The sequence below is a fragment of the Lynx canadensis genome, chromosome B1, assembly GCF_007474595.2.
Source record: "Lynx canadensis isolate LIC74 chromosome B1, mLynCan4.pri.v2, whole genome shotgun sequence".
Classification (NCBI taxonomy): Eukaryota; Metazoa; Chordata; class Mammalia; order Carnivora; family Felidae; genus Lynx; species Lynx canadensis.
Genome location: NC_044306.2, coordinates 181,359,734 through 181,375,268, shown reverse-complemented (window position 1 = coordinate 181,375,268; position 15,535 = coordinate 181,359,734). Strand labels below are relative to the sequence as shown.

The window sequence follows — 15,535 nt, the reverse complement described above, 5'->3', positions numbered from 1 at the left end:
GTCCAACTGCAGCCCCAGTAGTGGGCTAGGGGGCAGGCATCTGGCCTGAATGCAGAGGCAGCCGACCACCGGAAGCTTCTCACGGGACACCACAGGGAAAGCACCCTGCAGGTTGGTGCTGCTGCATCTCTGGCAAACTCTTGATCTGACTCAGTGGAGGCCCATGGCAGCCTCAGACCGCCCCCTAACAACACAGGAACCAAACCCTGCCCACAGCAGGCAAAAGGAACCATTGCAAATGAATAGACTGAAGGCAAAAGCAGCGCAGCCACTACCGTAGGATTCATGTAACATACACTGGAGACACCCCTGAAGCACCAGGTTCTGGTGAATAGGGGACAGTCTGCCACAGAGCACCAGAGGGCCAATTCCTCATAGAGCCACTACTATCAAAAGCAGGGTGCATCGGTGACTTTCCTCACACATAGAAACAGACACAGAGACTTAGAGAAAATGAGGACACAGATCAATATTCCCCGAATGAAAGAAGAGGAAAAAAATCACAAGAGAGCTAAACAAAATAAAGCAATATGCATGACAGAGTATTTAAAGTAATAGTCATAAAGATACTAGACTGAAGAAGAGTGGAGGAAATCAGTGACACCCATACCAGAAAGAAAACATGAAAAGAGCCAATCAGAGATGAAAAACACAATAGCTGAAATGAAAAATAGACTAGTTAGAATAAATAGTAGACTAGAGGAAGAAGAATGGATCAGCAAACTGGAGGATGGAGTAATGGAAAGCTGAACAGGAGAGAGAAAAATAATAAAAAAGAAAAAGAAAATAGATTTAGGGTATTCAGTGACGCTATCAAGCACAATAACATTCACATTAAAGGGCTTCCAGAAGGAAAAGAAAGAGAAAAGTGACAGAAAATTTATTTGAAGAAATAGGAGCTGATAAATTCTGAATTCTGGGGAGGGAAACAAAAATTCAGGCCGAGGAGGTGCAGAAAGCCCCCAACAAAAGCAACCCAAGGAGGTCCACACCTAGACACATTGTAATTAAATGGCAAAAAAAATTTGTGGCAGAAAGTTTTGAAAGAAGCAATCAAAAAACATTTACATAAAAGAGAAATCCCCATAAGGCTATCAGCTGATTGTTTCAGCAGAAACTTTGCAGGCCAGGAGGGAGTGGCATGATGTATCCAAAATGCTGGGGTGGGGTAGTGAACTGCAGCTAAGAATACTCTATCCACCAAGGCTATTATTCAAAATAGAAGGAGAGATGTGGAGTTTCCTAGACAAACATTAGCTAAAGGAAATCATGACCACTACACCAGCCCTACAAGAAACGTTAAAGGGGACTCTTTGAGTGGAAAGAAAAGACCATAAGTAGGAGTAATAAGAGTAGGAAGGACAAGAGATATAAAATTAAATATATCTATAACAATCAGTCAAGTTTTACACAAGAGGATGTGAAGTTTGACACCATATATCTAAAATATGGAGAGAAAAGTAAAGAATGGGTTCAACCTTAAGTGAATATTCACTTAACAGAACCTACTATATACATAAGATGTTATACATAAGCATAATGGTAACTGCAAATCAAAAACTAGTAACAGATGCAAAAACTAAAGAAAAGGGAATTCAAATATATCACCAAAGAAATCCAGCAAACCATGGGAGAAGAGAGCAAGAGAGAAAAGGAACAAAGAACTTCAAAGTCAACCATTACACAAGTAACAAAATGGCAATAATTGATACCTATCAATAATTACTTTGAATGTAAATGGACTAAATGTTCCAATCAAAAGACTTAGGGTGATGGAATGGATGGAAAAGCAAGGTGCATCCACTTGTTGACTATTGGAGACTCATTTCAGACCTAAAGACACAGGCATATTGAACGTGAAGGGATGAAAAAGAATTTATCACATAAATGGAGGTGAAAAGAAAGTGGGAGTAGTGATACTTACATTGGACAATGTAGACTTAAAGACTGTAACAATAAACACAGAAGGAAGCTCTGTAATCATAAAGGAAACACTATAAGAAGATATGACAATTTATGCATTCAACATAGGAGTGCTCAAATAAATAAAGCAGCTAGTAACAAACATAAAGGAAGTAATTGATGGTCCTACAATAATAGTAGGGGACTTTAACACCCAACTCCCATCAATGGATAAATCATCCAAACAGAAAATCAATAAGGAAACAGTTCCTTTAAATGACATTTTGGACCAGATGGATCTAACAGATATATTTAGGACATTTCATCCTAAAACAGCAGAATACACATTATTTTTAATGACACATGAAATATTCTCCAGAATAGATCACATATTAGGTCACTAACAAGTCTCAACAAATTCAAAATGACCAAAGTCATAGAAGGCATCTTTTCTGACCAGAACACACGAAACTGGAAATCAACCACAAGAAAAGAATCTGTAATGAACATAAATACATGATGTTAAACAACATGGTAGTAAACAATGAATGGGCCAACCAAGAGGTCAAAGACAAAATAAAATATACACAGAGACCAATGGAAATAAAAATATAATGGCCCCAAATATTTGGGATGCAGCAAAATTTATAAGAGAGAAGTTTATAGCAATTCAGGTCTACCTCAAGAAGCAAGAATAATCAATGTAAACATAAACCTCAAGGATTTAGAAAAAGAAAAACAAATGAAACCCCAAACCAGCAGAAGGAAGGAAATAATAAAATTTAGAACAGAAATACCTAAAATAGAAACTTAGAATGACAACAACAACAACAACAAAACAATAGAATAGATTAATAAAACCAGGAGCTTGTTTTAAAAGATTAAAAAAAAAGTAAACTTTATTTAGACTCATTGAGAGGGAACGAGCAAAGAGAGAGAAAGATGCAAATAAAATCAGAAATGAAAGAAGAGAAAAAACAACACCACAGAAATCCAAATGATTATGAGAATATTATAAGAGATTATATGCCAACAATTGGACAATATAGAAGAAATGGATAAATTCCTAGAAGCCTATAATTTCCCAAAAATGAAGCAGAAAAAAATAGAAAATTTGAACAGACTAATTACCAGCAATGAAATTAAAATCTGTAATTAAAAAACTTCAACAAACAAAAGTCCAAGATGAGTCAGCTTTATAGGTGAATTTTGCCAAACATTGAAAGAAGAGTTAATATTTTTTCTTTTATATATATATATATATAAATATATATATATAAATTTGTAATATATTATATATATAAATGTATATATATATAAATTTGTAATATATTATATATATATATATATATATATATATATATACATATAATTCTTTTATATGTATATAAAATATTTTTTTTGAGAGAAAGAGAAAGAGGCTGGGAGGAGTATAGAGAGAGAACGGGATAGAGAGGGAATCTCAAGCAGATTTCACCCTGCCAGTGCAGAGCCCAATGCTGGGCTCAAACTTACAAACTGTGAGATCATGACCTGAGCCAAAATCAATAGTCAAATGTTTAACCATCTGAGTTACCCGAGTGCCTCAATACTTCTTCTACTCAAACTATCCACCCCCGCCGCAAAAAAAATAGAAGAAAAGCTTCCAAATTCATTCTGTGAGGTCAACATTCTTATCCCATACACAGAAATAAATTCAAAATGGATTAAGAACCTCAGTGTGAGACCTGAAGCCATAAAAATCCTAGAGGAGAGCACAGGAAGGAATTTGCCATCAGCCATTATATTTTCTAAATATGTCTCCTGAGGCAAGGGAAACAAATGCAAAATAAACTATTGGGTCTACATAAAAAAAAAAAAAAAAAAAAAAAAAAAAAAAAAAAAAAAAAAAAAAAAAAAAAAAAACAAAAAACCTTCTGCATAGCAAAGAAAGTGATCAACAAAACTAAAAGCCTACAGAATGTGAGTGAAATTTGCAAATGACACTTTTGATAAGGGGTTTGTATACAAAATACATATAGAACTTATGCAACTCAACATCAAAAAAAGGGACAAATAATTTAATTAAAAATGAGAAGACATGAAAAGACATTTCTCCAAAGAAGACATCCAGATGGCCAACAGACACATGAAAAGCTGCTCAACATCACTCCTCCTCAGGGAAATACAAATTAAAACCACAATGGACTACCACTTCTCACATGTCAGAATGGCCAAAATCAAAAATACAACAACAGGGTTGTGGGGTTGTGGAGAAAAAGGGACTCTTCGCATCGTCAGTGGGAAGACAAACTGGTATAGCCACTGTGGAAAACAGCATGGAGGTTCCTCAAAAAATTTACAGTACAATGACCATATGCTCCAGTAATTCCACTTCTGGATATTTACCCAAAGAATATTAAAACACTAATTCAAAAAAATATATATACCCCTAAATGTACTCAGTACTATTTACAGTAACCAAATCATGGAAGCAGCCAAGGGGTCCCTCAATAGATGAATGGATAAAGAGGTGGTATGTATATGTATGTGTATACACACACACACAGGCACACACACACACACACACACACACACACACATGTACGTGGAATAGTACTCAGCCACGTAAAAAAATGAAATCTTGCCATCTGCAACAACATGAGTGGAGCTAGAGAATATAATGCTAGGCAAAATAAGTCAGTCAGAGAAAAAAAATACCATACGATTTCACTAATAGATGAAATTTAAGAAACAAACAAAGTGAAAAAATAAGACACAAACCAAAAACAGAATCTTAATTGTATAGAACAAACCTATGGTTAACAGAGGAGAGGTGGGTGAGGCGATTGGTTTAATAGTGAAAGGGGATTAGGAACACACTTATCATGATGAGCACTGATTAATGTACAGAATAATTGAATCACTATATTGTACACCTAAAGCCAATATAACATTGTATGTTAACTATACTGGAATTAAATATATATATATATATATATATATATATATATATTCAAAACATTTATTATATTGCTATACTACAAAATAAAATACTTAAAACTATCATTATTATTATTTGGATTATTTATCATGAGGTATTCCTAGTTTGTCTTTAAAGATACTTTTAATGTTTATTTATTATTTTTGAGAGAGAGAGAGAGAGAGGGGGACAGAGAGAGGGAGGGAGAGCAAGAGAGAGAGAGAGAGAGAGAGGGAGATAGACTGTGAGCAGGGGAGGGGCAGAAAGAGAGGGAGACACAGAATCCAAAGGTGGCTTCAGGCTCTGAGCTGTCAGCACAGAGCCTGATACGGGGGCTCGAACCCATGAACCATGAGATCATGACTTGAGCTGAAATTGGATGCTTAACCAACTGAGCCACCCAGATGCCCCAAGACATTCCTAGTTTTACATGACAAAACAGTACAATATTTTCTGAATATACTATCATATTTATAACCTGAATTATAAATCTATGTCCATACAGTATATATAAAACTATATTGTGAGGTTTTATTATTACTAATTCATAAAGAATATAATGCTTAAAAAGAGGATATCTAAGACATTTTTAAATTACCATGATAATGGTGGCAAGCTGACAATGGTTTTGAGTATGAAACTTGACAAGAAGCTGTGATGAGAAAGAGACAATGAGAGAAGAGAAAGAAGGAAGGAATCAAGGGAGGAGTCCATAAAGCACTAACTTCAATTTGAAATCAGAGGTAGGCTTGTGTTTGCTTGTGTTAGAACATGGTCCTGGTCGTGAAAAACTACATATTTTTTCCCTGTTTTTGTTGCTGACATACTCTGCCCTTGACTTTCTCTACCTCGAACACATCTTGTAAGGTCTTTAACGGACTTTGATCTCATCTGAGAAAAGATCAAGAAGGCATTATTTTCCTAAGTTCTAGTAGACATTTGACAAGAGCTATCAATTTCTCATATGAAGTATTAAAGTATCATTTTCAAGGGAATCTTAACAATTGACTGGTCAAATCACAAGAAAATATTGTAGGAAAAATTAAACAAATCTATTTTGTGCCTTTGGGAAATAAACTGACAGCAGTAGCAGACCTTTGAGGTTTATAATATTCTTTGTTTGAGTAGTGCTACAACGTTAACACTTTTTTAAAAAATGTGTATCCCGTCTTAAAATAATTTGAAAGAAACAGCATCTGTTGCTCTCCTCAGAAACCTATCCTTCCAAATTTATAGTGCACGCTGTGATTTTTGTTCTTCATCAACAGCAACCTTCCTTAGATTCCTATAAGCTTCCATGCTTAATATTATTTTTCTTGGGGTTCTAACTGTGCTGGACTGGATACTGCAACTCAACTTTTAAACTGCGTGTGTGTGTGTGTGTGTGTGTGTGTGTGTGTGTGATATAAGTAAATACATTATTACATTTGAATTCCTATAATCTATATAACACCAGACATATAATCAGATTGAATGGCTTGTGTATTTTAACAATAATTCAAGATTAACACTTGGAATGGAAGATATATAATTTTTAGGTCATACTTATCTTGTGTATACACATGAATTATTTCCTGTTACTCAAATTGTTATGACTGCTTTTGAGGAAATCAAAATTTTACTTCAGAATATCTGTGAATCCATTAACAGAGGAAATTTCTCACAATGTCCTTCATTTTTCATATACTGCAAAAATATCACTGTTCCTGTGAATAGCTTCTTCTAATTTAAATTTCGATACAATCAGAATTTGTGTCCACTGGGAGGGTATTTTTGGGTGAGATTAAGATTTAGTGAAATTGGGGTAAAGCAGATTGCCCTCCATCATGTGAGTAGGTTCCATCCAATCAATTGAAGGCCTGTGTGGAGATAAAATATCTGCCTTCCAGAGCAAAAGAAAATTCTGCAGCAGACTGCTTTCAGACTGCATCTGCACAATTAGCTCTCCTGGTTCTCCAGCCTGTCAGCCCACACTGCATATGTGGGATTTACCAGCCTTCACAATTATGTAATCCAACTCCTTATCACAAATCTCTTTCTCTATATATACACAGTACACAGATTCTGTTTTTCTGAGAACCTAATTCAAGGATTGGTTGTATCATTACTTTTAGTAATATTTGGGCATCTTAGGAGATGGGTAGAGAGGTAGAGAGAGAGAGAGAGCGAGAGCGAGAGAGAGAGAGAGAGAGCTGTTGAGCACCTTTATGCCTATGCTTTGAACTATGGCATATACTGTTATTTTTCTAAAAAATGAAAATTCCCGTTGCTAGATGCAGATTCAAAGAACGTGTCTGGGAAACTGTCAGAAACATAGCAACAGAGTGAGCTCCATATCCCTTGTATGTACAGTACTTGCTAGTATTGAGTAGAATATCCACTCCTAGCCCACCACTTGACTCCTTGCAGGGCTCCTGGGTCAGCAGAACTGTCCGTTATCCAAAGAGCTACACATTAACATGTTTAGTATTGCTGTACATATTTATGAGATACTTATTCTGTGTGAGACACTGTCCTATTGCATGTTTGTCTCCATGTAAGAAGACAAGCAAAATCTTCAGCCATCATGAAATTTACATTCTAGGAATAAAAGTGAGGCCAGAAACACATTAAAACACAACAAAAATCTCTCTGTACAGAGGCATACCTTAGAGATATTGTGGGTTCAGTTCTAGACCACTGCAATAAAAAAATACATCAAAATAAAGTGAGTCAAATAAATGTTTTGGTTTTCTGGCACAAATAAAAGTTATGTTTACACTATACTGCATTCTATTAAGCATCCAATACCATTATGTTTAAAAAAAAACAGTACATATCTGAAATTAAAAAAAAAAAAAAAACTTTATTGCTAAACAAATGCCAAAACCTCAACTGGGCTTTCAGCAACACATCACCTTTTTGGTGATACAGGGTCTGGTCTCAGGGTTGATGGCTACTGACTGGTCAGGGTGATGTTTTCTGAAGGTTTAGGTGCCTGTGGCGATTTCTGAAAATAAGGCAACCCTTTGGCTTGCTGCGTTAATTGACTTTTCCTTTCCCAAACGGTATCTCTGTAGCATGAGGTGCTGTTGGGTAGCATTTTGCCCACTCTAGAACTTATTTCAAAATTGGAGCTAATCCTCTCAAACTCCGCCACTGCCTTATCAATTAAATGTATGTAATATAAGTTCTTTGCTGTCATTTCAGCAATCTTCACAGCAGCTTCACCAGAAATAGATTCCGTCTCAGGAAATCTGTTTCTTTGCTCAGCCACAAGAAGCAACTCCTCATCTGTTCGTTTTATCATGGAATCGCAGCAAGGCAGTCTTATCTTCAGGCTACACTTCTAATTCTAGTTCTCTTTCTATTTCTACCACACCTGCAGTTACTTCCTCCACTGGAGCCTTGAACCCCTCCAAAGTCATCCGTGAGGTTTGGAATCACCTTTTCCCAACTCCTCTTTATGTTGATATTTTGACCTCTTCCTATAAATCTTGGATGTTTTTACTGGCATCTGGAATGGTGAAACCTTTCAGAAGATTTTCTATTGATTCTGCCCAGATCCTTCAGAGGATTCACTGTTTATGGAAGCTTTGGCTCTAAGAAAGGTATTTCTTAAATAATAAGACTTAAAAGTTGAAATGACCCCTTGATCCATGGGCAAAATGGATGTTGTGTTAGCAGGCATGAAAACAACATTAATCCCGTGTACATCTTCATCACAATGCTTGGGTGACCAGATGTATTGTCAATAAACATTCATAGTTTGAAAGCAATCTTTTGTTCTGGGCTGTAGGTCTCAAGAGTGGCCTTAAAATATTCAGTAAACCATGTCATAAATAGATGTGTCATACAGTGTTGTAGTTCCATTTATAGAGCACAAGCAACATAGATTTAGCATAATTCCTAAGGGTCCTAGGATTTTAGAAATGGCAAGTGAACACTGGGTTCGATCTCAAATCAACAGCTGCATTACAAGCTCCTAACAAGGGTCATTCTACCATTTGTTGAAGTCAAGCACTGATTTTTCCTCTCTGGCTATGAAAGTCCTAAATGCCATTTCCTTCCAATATAAGACTGGTTTGTCTGCATTGAACACCTGGTGTTTAGTGTAGCCGTCTTCATGAATTATCTTAGCTAGATCTTCTGGATAACTTGCAGCTTCCATATCAGAACTTGCTGCTTTACCTGGCCCTTTTATGTTGTAGAGATGGCTTTTTTTAAAAACCTCATGAACCAAGCTTTGCTAGCTTTAGACTTTTCTGCAGTGTCCTCACCAGTAAGCTTTCATAGAATGGAAGGGAGTTAGGGCCTTGCTCTGGATTGAGTTTTGGCTTAAGAAGACGTTGTGGCTGGTTTAATCGTCCATCCAGACCACTCAAACTCTGCCCACATCAGCAATAAAACTGTTTGGCTTTCTTATCAATTGTGTGTTCACTGGAGTAGCACTTTTAATTTCCCTCAATAAGTTTTTCTCTGCATTCACAACTGGATGAACTGTTTGGGATAAGAGACTTAGTTTGCAGCCTATTTTGACTTTCAACATGCCTTCCTCACTAAGCTTAATCATTTCTAGCTTTTAATTTAAAGTGAGAGATGTATGACCCTTCCTTTCACTTGACCACTTAGAGGCCATTGCGGGGTTATTAGCTGACCTGATTTCAAACTTGTTGTGTCTCAGAGAACAGGGACGCCCAAGGAGAGGGAGAGAGATGGAAGAATGGCTCGTCAGTGGGGCACTCAGAACACACGTAACATTTATCAATTAAGTTTGCCACCCTATGTGGTCACAGTTTGTGGAACCCCATAATAATTACAATAGCAATTTTAAATATTAATATTCACAGATTACAGTAAAAAATATAAAATGAAAATGTTTAAAATATTGCAAGAATTACCAAAATGTGATACAGAGACATGAAGTGAGCAAATGCCATTGTAAAAATGTTCCTGACAGATATGCTCAAAATAGGGTTGCCAGTAGCTTTCATGTTATTTAAAAAAACAAAACAAAATATCTGTAAAATGCAATAAAACAAGGAAATAATTTGCATTTCATTTCAAGCTTGTTGCTTAAAACATGAAAATACTCCTACAGTGGGTGAACATGTCATCACGTTCTTACTTCCAATAGATACACAATCATCTTCTAGAACTATCTAAATTTTAAAATGTGGGCACAATTCATGATTACTATCAATGTATGGTCATTATCATCATCTTTACAAATACTGATGCAACTTGACTACCTTTACATCACTGAAGTTAACTTCTTAACTGTTCCACAGGAAGCATGGCTGCAAGACTGGGTGGCCAGTATGGCAACCATATGAAGTTTCTATTCCCATCTCTATGTGACCCTGGTACACTTTCTTATGCTCTCTGAATATAACCTTCAATCTTTCTTGTTGAAGCCCTCTGTTAGTCTAAGTTGCCAGACAAGATGAAAGTTATACAGCATTTTAGAACCAGTGCAAGTTGTTATCTGAAAGGATTGAAAAATTATTGTGTCTACAGAAATTCTATCTCTAGCTGCTTTCTGCGAATTGTCTTGAAGATCTTAATTTTCTTCCCTCCTGCTCAATTCTACACTATTAACTTAGAATTCCTGGTGTTGGTGTGTGTCCCTTTTTAAAACAATTAGAGATAAACAAGCTTATTCTGTCACAACATGAAACACCTAAGTATACTGTCCTATTTCTAAGGGAGAAACTTCTCGTTTCTACATATTTTTTTTTTAATCTGCACAACACAGAAAACAACAAAAACAACATATGTTGTCAAGGTACATTTTGATAGTGTTTAAAATGTACCCATGAGACTTTCTTAAATATTATTAGCATGTATGTAGTCTCCATTGTCCACAAAGCTCCCATTTGTACAAACATATTTCTAGAACAGACCTTCTCAATCTTCTGTCAATTGTATAATACACATATTTTGTTAGACTTTTCAATTTCATATAAAAGCTTATTTAAAAATCTCCTGCAAAAACAGCATTTTCAGTTAAATATTACAAATACTCTCAACAAATATTTAAAGAAATTAGTGGGTATACTTTGTATTTTCAGAAGAACATACAGTTGACTCTTGAACAATGCTGGGGTTGGGGACACCATCTCCCGTGCGCAGTTGAAAAGCTGTGGGTAGGTAATTTTGACTCCCCCAAAAACTTAACTACTAAAAGACTAATATTGACTGGAAGCCTTACCAATAACATAAACAGTTAACTAACACATATTTTGAATATGTATTATTATACTGCATTCTTTCAATAAAGTAGGCTAGAGAAAAGAACGTCATTAGGAAAATCATAAGGAAATGAAATACATTTACTGGAAGCCTTACCAATAGAATAAACAGTTAATTAACACATGTTTTGAATATGTATTATTATACTGCATTCTTTCAATAAAGTAAGGTAGAGAAAAGAACGTTATTAAGAAAATCATAAGGAAATGAGAAAACACTGGACTACCAGTGGACCCGCACAGTTCAGGCCCCTGACGACATAGGGTCAAATGTATTTCTCAAAGTTGAATTTGTCATATGCTAAAATAAAAATAGACATTGTAGAGATAACAACGTTTTCATGAATTTTAGGTATTGCCTACAAGTAGTGGTCTAAACTTCATTTTAGGAAACATTGATTCTAGTGAATTAAATGGCCTACAGTAAAACTTCAAGTCACTTATAATCTGTTAGTGTTAAAAGGAAACCTGTAAAATATACATCCTTTCAGTATAGCATTATCTTGATTATAAATACTGGGAAAAAATTAGAGTCACTCAAAATGCAAGTGATGATGGCTTTAAAGTACCTTACGTTTCTGCATTGCATTACCTCCATTCTTTAGCCACAGTTTACTATTAAAATTATTTTGTTTTTCCTAAATATGTGGTGCAAGAAGGCAGAGGGCCCAGATATTAATAAGTTGTCCCAGAATTAACACCAGGCTAAAATAGATCATTATAACCAAATTCTCTCATGGACAATTAAGAATGGACAAGATGTAAAGCACACTGTAAAGAAAATCTATATAAAAAGCCATTTCCATTCAAATTAGTTGTTTTCGCTCATAATGGAAGGCAATAATAATGATGAGGAATGTAATGATAACGGTAATAATCATACTATTAGTGGCAACAACCATTGAAGGATTACTATGTGCTAAGAACTGAGCTACACACTACAAATATTATCTCACTGAATTCTCAAAATACTCCCATAAGTATGTATTATAATCCCCACTTAAGATGAGAGAAATCCATTCTTAGGTATAATAAGGAGACTTTTTCTACATTATCTATCTAGTGGATGGTAGAATACGAGTCCCATGTGCAGCTCTGTGGGTCCAGAGCCGATACTGTTACTGACCATACAGTGATGAGCGGTGCTGAAATCCAGGTTTGTTCAATAGCTTGCTTAATGACTTTTTTTTTTTTTTTTTTTTTTTTTTTTTTTTTACTGTTTGCTTGTTTTTATGTGTATAACACAAAGGTTGTACTGGTATAACTCTAGGAAGTAAGAACTATTTTTTTTTTAATTTCTTAAAGTTTATTTTATTTGTATTTATTTTTTTTATAATTTTTTTTAACATTTATTTATTTTTGAGACAGGGAGAGACAGCATGAACCGGGGAGGGCCAGAGAGAGAGGGAGACACAGAATCTGAAACAGGCTCCAGGCTCTGAGCTGTCCGCACAGAGCCTGACGTGGGGCTCGAACTCACGGACCGCGAGATCATGACTTGAGCCGAAGTCGGATGCTTAACTGACTGAGCCACCCAGGCGCCCCTAAAATTTATTTATTTTGACAGAGACAGAGCAGGAGCAGGGGAGGGGCAGAGAGAGAGGGAGAGAAAGAAGCCCAAGCAGGCTTCGCTCTGCCAGTGCAGAACATGACGCTGGGCTAGAACTCGTGAACCATGAGGTCATGACGTGAGCCAAAACCAAGAGTCGGACACTTAACCCACTGATCTACCCAGGCGACCCAGTAAGAACTAATATTTTAAAGTATTTTTCCAACTACGTCAATGAGATAACATTTATAAAAGATTTCATATCATTTCATTTTAGCCTCTCCAACGTTTATTTTTAAGACAGAGAGAGACAGAGCATGAACGGGGGAGGGGCAGAGAGAGAGAGAGGGAGACACAGAATCGGAAACAGGATCCAGGCTCTGAGCCATCAGCCCAGAGCCTGACGCGGGGCTCGAACTCCCGGACCGCGAGATCGTGACCTGGCTGAAGTCGGACGCTTAACCGACTGCGCCACCCAGGCGCCCCTCATTTTAGCCTCTCAAGAAGACACCAATCAAAAGATATTTTATGTCTGTATCCATATTTAACACATTCTCTTCATATTTACTTATGAGGGGAGAAGATGAAACGTGAACACGTTGTCATGGATTTGAAATGGCAGATAGAATTATTCCAGTCAAGCATAACCTCCTCAGGAGTAACAAATCTTAAATGCACATGTTCTGAGTGTATATTTATTGAATCTGTTGTAATTCTTAGAATTTGGTCAATAGCTAGGATATCTGGCATTATTCTTATCTTGCTTACATTTATTTTAAAAACTGTGTGTTTTCTTAAACATACGATGATGTATCATGTCTGCGATTTCTACGGTGTAAATAGTTACTATGGGCATTTGGCGTAGCAGGAGTGACCTTTCTAAGACATAAATGGATTATATTAATCCTCAGCTTAAAGTACCTCAGTGCCTTTCTATTGATTATAAAATATATTTCAAGACTTACATCCATGGGTACTTAATTGTGTTAACTATTGTAGTTTAAGGAGCAAATATTTGTTGATTTCAGGTAATAAGTCCAGAATTAGGCTCTTGTGGGGCTTGCCCAATGGTTCAATGACATCATCAGACATCAGGTTCTTTTCATCTTTCAGCTCTGCTGTTCACAGTATATACACTTGTATACTGTACCTTTGTGGGTACATCTGTACCCTTGTGTATCATCTCATGGTCACAAGATGACCATTATTTTCCAGAGTTATGCCTTCATAATAGTCAAACAGAAAAAAAAAAAAGAAGAAAGAAAGAAAGATACAGGAGAAAAAAAGCTATTTTGATTGTAGGGAATCATTTTAGGCACGTTATACAGCAGAATTAGGGTTATTTCATTAACCACCTCTAGTTTTGAGGTAGGAGTTTGAAAATAGACTTTTAGCTAGATGCTTTGGGAATCAAAAAGTAATTAATGTTCTGTGTTTAAGGATAAACAGGAAAACATCTTTTGGATTGGCATCTAGCACTACCTACCTTATATGTAGTAAAATATAGATATATTGGCCATTGAGGTTACAAATGATTACAATTTCTCTAGCTTAGACTATTTTACATAATCTAGCCTATTTTAATTATCTTACCTTTCGTCCTGCTCTACCGCTAGATTTACTTTGTACTTAGTTTAATTAAACACCTAATTCCCCGAATTCTCAATGTCCTTTCCCTACTGTCCTGCCTTCGTGGTTGCTATAATTTTGACTTGCAAAACCCTGTTGTCTTGATGTATCTGTTGAGTTTCCACTTTATCTGGAAGTCAACCCAGGCATCTTCTACTCTATCAAGAATTCTCATATTCTCTTTTAAATGCCTAATAAAATTTATTCCTCTGTGTCACATTATAGTGTGAAATTCATATGAGCTTACATTATTATGAGCAAGCCATTGATATATCTGGAAATTTAAAATACTTTCAACTTATGGCCACAAAGAAAGAATTGACAAAAGTTGTTTTCAAATGTTTAATGATATATGTCACATATTATTTCAATATTTGAAATAAAGCTTTGTCCATTGGACCCTTGTGGCCACAAAAAGTACATAAAATCCTGTGCTGGAAGTTTAATCTTAATGAAAAGAAAATTTTTGCTTGATGAGCTTAGTAAATTTTAGCTACTGTGGAAGAAATAAGAATTGGGATGTAGCTAGCTTATTAAACTCAGCTACTGTAGAAGAGATATGCTTTCATAATGGCATGAATTAGTGACCAAGTAATGTTGGAGAATTGTCTACAATTTTGAATATATCAGTGTATAAATAACATCAGTGTAGCACTATAGTGTTTTTTGTTTTCTATCATACACTACATTACTTGATCTTTAAAACAATCTAATAAGGTAAAAAAAAAGATAAATACAATTATCCCTTTTTTACAGAATATTAGTGTGTTGTTCAGAGAGATTAGTAGGTTTGTCAGAGTTCAAATAGTAAGTGGTAAAATTGGAAATTAAATGCAGATCTTTTGATTTCAAATTCAACGTTGAGCTTACAATACAGTTCTGACTCCTGTGATTATAATTATGTAATAATTGTATACTTTTCTCTCTTGAGTGTTTTGTATTCATGTTTATTAATACTATTAAGTCATAATTATTTTATAAATTTTATGTAAATCCTAAATATCATAAATATATTTTCTATGTATTACTTATTATTAGAGATCTGCATTGCTTTGTCATTGGTAAGGTAACAAACTCATCCTGCTTTGCCAGGGACTTTCCTGCCTTTAAAACTGAAAATCCCTCTTCCTAGAAACCTTCTGAGTCCTGAAAACTTAAAACGTTTGGTCACCCTCTTCATATGGTGGAAGACAAATTGTTAATCCTTATATTCTTTTGAGCAGTCTTAGTTAGAATTACAGATACCTGAATCAGGAATTT

General features: G+C 35.6%; 1 pseudogene; it reads right to left on the bottom strand.

Moving 5' to 3' along the window:
• Positions 1 to 7,757: 7,757 nt before the first annotated feature.
• On the bottom strand, positions 7,758 to 9,482 carry LOC115513090 (annotated as a pseudogene).
• Between the last annotated feature and the right edge of the window lie 6,053 nt (positions 9,483 to 15,535).